Here is a 7,573-nt window from a genome sequence, read left to right as displayed (position 1 = left end):
GGAATCCAGATAAGTCAGGATCTGAGAGGCAGAAGAACACAGGGTCAGACTGTTCACAAAAATCAGATTTCAGATCTGAGAGGCTGGCTCAGGTTTTGCTGTACCATTACTGGCAAACACTCTGGCAGGGAAGTGTCAGCCTCCTCCTCCTTAAGTAGGCCTCATAATCAGCAAACAGGAAACAGGTGTGAAGGAGTCAGCTCATGCCCTCAGGAGGAAGATCTCAGGCGCCCTCTGGTGGAGAAAGTTAGACAACCTCCAGATCCCAACAGAGTGGACACAAGTTGGTAGCTAATAAAAGTGTATCCCAATGCTTAAAGTGTTGAATGAATGAAAAACTTTATTTTAGACATTCCAATGAAATTTAACACATTCTAACATTATGTATAATTAAAAATATTAATAATTACATTATTTTTATATTTAACTGCTTTTGTCTGTAAAGTGTTATGAAGAAGTGAAACTTATTTAATCATATCCCTTCTCCTTTTTAGTCCTTAACACCAAACACTTTTCAGGTTCCTACTTTACTCATGCCGGGTTTTCAGCCTCAGGGGCAATTACCTTCTCATGACAACCTCCATATCAGGAATCATAAGGTCAGGAGAAAATCAGACATGTTTGAAATTCGGTCGGCCCTCGTGATGTGTTCGTGGGCAAATCCTGCTTTTGAAGTGGAGATACGAGCGTCTAGGGAACGATTTACCAGAACTTCCCGCACTGTGAATGTGCAGGAGGTTCTTCTTCTTATAAACTGACGATTCTGACCAGTGCCATCTCTCGGCGCATGGTTTTTGGATGTGCAGTGTGAGCAGTTATATCACATCAGAGCATAAGGCTGTGCAGTGTAAGAACATGCATTGTGAGCTATGAACTTTTAAACCCTGCTGTTTCGTTTTACAGTCTGTAGAGCGATTGAAAATATCAGTGTATGCCCGGCTTTATGAGTTCATACAATTCCATCAGGTGAGCGAATGAATGTATGTACAAATTAACATACATATACAAATTCATACATTCCTATATATATAGGAACCAAAAATTTGGTGAATATTATATGCACTGTGCGCTTGTCATGTCATTCATTTCTCACACAACAGCAGTTGCCCTTAATGCTGCCCTATTACATTAGCAATTGTAAAATAGCAAACAAAATTAAAATGCGTTAAACATGAATTAAACAGAGAAGATTTGTAAGATCAATTGATTGTCTTATACACAGTCAGTCAAAGACCTGTGAAAGGAGTTGAGTTTTTTATAGACTTTTAAATAATTATATGGGCTGAGGGTTGCAGATGTGTTGAGATAAGATATTCCACAGACCTGGAGTGGCCACACTGAATGCCTGATCACCTGTATCTTTTGACTCTAATTTCAAACATCTTGTTACCGGAGGGCTATGAGATTTTTGGATGTAATAAGATTTTACAATTCAAATGTATACACTCCCAATATCTGCCTTTGGAACCAAACTGCAGAACTAGCCATTTTGCATCTTTTATATTCCTGCTTTTATGTTTACAGATGTCAATGAGACAGGCAGAGCATAGAGAGGTAAAACAATTTACGGTAGTGTTTTTGGCATGGCGGCTGAGGTTGCTTGAGGACCCAAAATGCAGAGTTGAGTGAGGCAGAGATTAGTTATTGTAGGTTTAATGGAGAAAAACTGAGGCAAACATCCAAAAACACAAAAAAAACCTGAGAGCCAAAAACCAGCAAACATCAGGGAAACTCACATGGGGAGCCAGAGACGAGGAGGCAACAAACAAGGAACCAGCACTTAGTGACTGCAGAGGTGGTGTACGGAACAAAAGATAGGCAAATTAGCTGAATAAGGAGCAAGTGTTAGTGGAACTAACTAGAAGGGAACCAAGGGGAAAGGAAACAAGCACAAGGGGGTAGGAGAGAGTGACTAAAGACTCCTGGAATATAATAGAAAATAAACCAAAGATAAACAAAACAGAATAACTGATAACTGAGAAATTCAACTCAAGAGTCCCAAAAGGGGAGAACCATAACATAGTGTTGCTGTCATGACAGAACTCCTGTGTTTTGCAAAGCAATTATTTATAATTATTTTAACACTATACACACAGACATATTCAATGTAGCCATGCTATCAAATCTAATTTGCTTGGCTGAAAGCTGCATCCATTTTCCACAACAATAAAATACATCCACACAATGTCCAAGGCTGACGCAGTTCTTTCCCCTTTCCACCTCTGTCATAACAATATACACAGACACTGTATTCTAAGCTTGGTCTCTGGGGATTATTTATACAATTCTGAACGCCTTAAAAAAATTACAACAGCTTCTCACAAACAACTGTACTTTTGTTACTATTGATCTTACAACATTGTACATACATTGCATTTGTTCTGGAATTCAGGAGGTAAGTGAAACACTTTGCCAACGGTAAAAGACAATTTACATATAAAATAAGAAAACACAATTACATTGTCTAATTTCAAGAGTATACTATCTAATTATCTTATTTTAAGGCTAAAAATGCATATTCCATTCAAAAATCATCTTATTTACCTACTCAAAGTAAGGGTAATAACACTTAATTTAAGAAATGTTGACTTAATTCTAGATCATTTTTGCAGTGTGTTCACAAGGAAGAATGTATTGTCACAATTTACCTCTTTAATACCTTTCATTTGGCCTATTTATTTCCCTCCTCCTGCTACCGGGTCACCTGACTAGAAAAAAAGTAGAAAATGGCCAAGCTTCCATGTATTTTCAATGGAAAATGCCATAGTTAACACATCTCCAATTCTTTATATTTTAAAGGCAATTATTGCAAAAGTATGGATAATATCGTCATAATCTTCTTTCAGGTAACATAGATAATCCCCACAACAACAGTCATTAAAGTATTTCTGTGGATGGCAGGATTTTTTTTTTTGTCTTTAAATCTATAGTGTGAAAAACAACGGTAAAAGTATCATCCCCATTGTTCTCCTGTGGTGCCGACTGCCCGGCTCTATTTCATACCCGCTCAATACCAGATAAAATGGAACCAAGCTGTTCTAATCTCCTACTTTGACACAGATACCAAATGTATGGGTAAATGATGAAGCCGGGATATACGTGTCCTACATCCCAGAAAAAAGTTCAAACAACACCTCAAAATCAAAGGAGGAAAAGTTGACCTAATAGTGTAGTTGTGTTAAATACACATTAGGTCTACAATTGCCCAAATTCAAAAAGCAGAGAAATGTCTTATTTATATTGACTCACCCATCCAAAAAATCGAAATCATGTGTTTTTAATTATTTTCATGGATACAGGTGAATAAATTTGAGCTCCCAGGCATTATGTCTGTTTCTATATAATTGGTGAAAGAATGGGTTGTTCTTAACCTGATACTGTATAAGCCAGATTGATACCTGTGGTTCCATTTGAATTCTATACATATCAATCTGGAAGGCTTCCTGTAAATAGTTTGCAAAGGGGATAGACTTTTAGTACAACTCTTTGAGCTGATAGGGTGCCTGCCATGTTTTTACCCGATTACAGCAGAAGTAGAAACTGAGACGTATTACATTCTTTATTTGTTTCATGGAGTTAAACAATAGATCAAGCTCTAACCAAATCTAAATGGGAGGAACACACAAACATTTTCCAAACCACAAAGGTAAAAATTTCTTTTTTTTTTGCTTGTTTTTTAAATAGAAATAGAGGATAATCTACCTGAAACTGGCGCAGCCATGTTTGTTTTGCTTCAGCCATTCCCCTCTGGTTGTCGTCATACCCATCGCTGCATTTCATTGGTCCGAAAGCTCTCTGTATCGAGGCCCAGCCCTCTGGCAAGATGTATTTTAGAGAGTTTGTGAATTCACAAATCTCATGTAGTTCATTTTGCTTGCAGGTAAGGTTGTTCTCAGAGCGGTACAGTGTAACTTGTGAAACAAGACCTGTTATTAAATTTCTTTGCCCCATATTCCACTGTCTACTGTCAGTGATAAATTAACAAGGTGTAAGCAATTTGGGATGACAGCAACTCAGCAATGAAGTGGGCCACTGAAACAGGGGATCTGGTCCACACAAAGCTTAATGGAAAATATTTCCTTTTTTGTGTGAGTATGTCCTATTTTGCCAATAAAGCTCAGGCAATAGTTGTCCCAGAGCTAGATGATAGCTCAACCAATTTTCTTTTACAAGCTTACCTTGTGGTCAGCTTGTAAATGAAATACAGAGAGACAGGAAATCAAAGAGAGACAGGAAAGAGTGCATGCAACCCTGCTCATACTTGGGGCCTGCAATGTTCCAGTAGGTTGGTGGAGGCACTCAACCTGAGAAGTATACAAAGACAAATTCACATTCATCCAATCACATGGACACAATCCCACCATTACACCCATATGGGCATATACAAGCACTCAACTGAGACGAATACAAGAGCAGACACTAAACACATTCTTACACTCCTAGTACATATGCAATCCTCCTGGGTCTGTGGGCTAATCCGCCTAGGGGGAACAGACCCACAGACCCAGAAGGTGATCTCCAAACCCCCCAGTATGGTAAAGGGGCAGGCAGTGTTTAAAAGGGGCAGACAAATTGAGCTCCAAAAAAAAAAGAAAAAAGGGTCTGGGATCAGGCACCACTAAAGGGAGGAGAGGAGCAGTGTACCAGGTCTAGCCCCAAACACCTCCCCACACCCATCACCAGGAAGGACACGTCGACCAGCTGACCTGCCGAAGAGCCCACCCGGCCCACATCCGTATAGTCCTCTCATACCTGAGGCTGCCCGGCAATCGAAACCCAGGTAGTCCAACCCCTTAGGCCAGGGTCGGCCATCCAAACTGTTCAAAGAGCCATATTGGACCAAAACAACAAAAAACATCTGTCTGGAGCGACAAAAATGTAAAAGTCCTATATAAGCCTAATATGTTAACACGGCCTCTAAGCCTATTAGCCCACTATAAAAAAGGACTACATGGGCTTAAATATATAATAAGGACTTATAATTAATTGTTTATACTGGAGCAAATGTCCCAGCATGTGACGACTGCTCAGTTCAATTTCCATAGTAGCACAAGGTGAGGAAGGAGCAGTGAATTCTCTCACGACGTGGAGTTGACCTGCTTCCTGCGTCACCGCCCTTCACCTTGCGGTTTTTGGGTATTAGGTCTTCTTCCATTGATGAAATTATAGATAAATAAATCCAATTTCTGGTGGTATTTATAGTTTGAGGAATTGAGGAAAAAATTGAAGAAAGTTCACATGCATGAGAGTGCTACCTGTTCGATCTGTGAACGGTTTTCCATGCTTGAAAGAAAATTATCCTCAGTAGTGCAGTTTGGAGATGCAATTCATTTCTTAAATCTATTTTATGCACTCCTATAATTTATCCAGAAGTTCCAGAACTAATTGCACTTTTTCTCTCACTCCCAACCTTGTGGTCGTCTGCATGTTTAGCATGCCTTCCCTAGAAATGCTCATTGCAAAGCAAACATGCATGCAATCCTTCTGCATTGGTAATGAAAGCAAATGATTCGGTCCATTCATCTTTGAATCTTCTGTTCTCATCGGCCATTTTCCCTTTGTTCACTTTGGGATTCATGATCTGAGACGCACCCGCCGGTTTCTTTACAACAGCCACCTGCCTGGCATCGCGCCGCGTTGTAACGTGTTGCAAGCTATGACGCTAATCTTCCTTGATAGAAATGTTTGAATTTATTGTTCAAATGTATTTATTATACATACAAATGTATAATTTAATCATATAATTTAATAATTTTTCTAATTTCATATATTTTTGAAAAAGCTCCGGGGAGGTGCAAGGGGGGCATTAAAGAGTCCTATGCAACTCTAGAGCAGCGAGTTGCCGACCCCTGCTCTAGGCCAACAATGGCACGTCAGTCACCCAAGCCCAGTCACCAGACACCCCCCAGTGTCCCCTAACCCGCCCTCAGGCACAGGGTCAGAGCAGGCAGCCAGGCAGACCCACACTACAAGCTAAGGTTCAGCCTGGCATGAGGGGATTATCCCAAGTGCCGTACAGCCACATCAGCCAGCCAGTTACCCCTCAAGGATGAGGCCAAACAATCCAACGTCCTAGACCCCCACTCAATGCCAGGAATGGGTATTCCCCATTGCAGCAGACAGACAAGACATGCAGCTGTTGTTTGTCTTTCACACAAGGTCTGAAAAAAACTAATTGTATATTTTGACTAAGTAAAACATAAACATGAAAAGTAATAGGGAAGCCAAGTTCAATTTTAAAATTAAATAAAAATTAAAATCCTCTGTACTTGAAGGTCACCCTCTCAGTAATCTCTACATAAAGAGCTAGATTCTTTCTTCATTCTATGTCTTCATACATGATCAAAGCATGTACTGTCCTGTTAGTCTGAACATGATTAAATTTGACTTCTTTCTTTCATTTCTTTTCTTTCATGTTTGAATGAAACTGAGAAGTCGACTTCAGGCTAAAAGGATTTTCATGTCTTTAACTTTTTTTTCACTTTATGTGAATCAAGTGCTACCATGTTGATAAGAAAGGGTTTCAACACTGCTGCAGAGTGAAAAATGGAAGAAAAAGTCCTTCATCTCTGATATCCATTAGGTTCTTGTCTCTTGCAGGTTTCTTTGACTCTACCTGTATCCAAGATTAAAGCCCTGAAATACCTCAATGATTATAGCTCTCAATTTTGGTGCAATTTAAACAGAATTGAATCCGCTGCAGTTTGTTCACATTGCAGGCAGAGGTGTTGAGGAGGTCACAGGCATTCTTTAATGTAGAGCTATTGCAATAAATTTTATTTTATTGTGTTTTAGTAACAACTTCAGAGTCTTTGAATGTATTGCACTTAATATTTTAATAGAAGACATCAACATTTTAACCCTTAAATATAATCTTGGTTTGCTCATTTTTAAGGTTTAATTCCATTACGAAGCTTAAGCTTAACATTCTATCTGGAAGATTCCTCGACCGCCTGCTGATGTGCCACATACAAGCTTCAGCCAAATTAAAGTCGGGACTGCACCCCCTCCGAAGCAATCATCATTCAAGATCTCCTTCACAAAGCTCCTCATCAACCCTTCCTCCTGCATACCATCTGAACTTTTACCCACCTCCTCCCAATCTCCTCCCTCACTCTCAGTCTATTCTCAGTTTCATTCCTCCTCCAGCTTATTCCCCCATGACTCTCTGAGCCCCAGGAGACGGACTACTCAAATTCTCTTCCTAAGCTATTCATCCGAGCACATGTCTATTCACAACATAACATTTTTCTGCCAGGTTTTAAGCAGCAAAGAACTTAATTCATTCATGTCAATAAAATCTTCCTAATTGCAACTTTTCTCTTTGTGAGTCTTTCCAGGTTGAATAGTTTTGTATGGTTATATTTGCTTTTCATGATAAACTTTTATGTTGAAGTTTTTAACTACCATACAGGGAATGGAACAAAAAAGCATGATTCAGTACGAGCATAATTTTTAATGACAGGTTTTAGTTTTCTTTAAGATAAAAGTACCACTACTATATGGATGGATGGATGGATGGATGGATGGATGGATGGATGGATGGATGGATGGATGGATGGATGGATGGATG

The sequence above is a fragment of the Cyprinodon variegatus genome, unplaced genomic scaffold, assembly GCF_000732505.1.
Source record: "Cyprinodon variegatus isolate N-32 unplaced genomic scaffold, C_variegatus-1.0 Scaffold59, whole genome shotgun sequence".
In the NCBI taxonomy this organism is placed as follows: domain Eukaryota; kingdom Metazoa; phylum Chordata; class Actinopteri; order Cyprinodontiformes; family Cyprinodontidae; genus Cyprinodon; species Cyprinodon variegatus.
The sequence above is the reverse complement of the archived record's forward strand: the minus strand, read 5'-3'. Positions refer to the sequence as shown.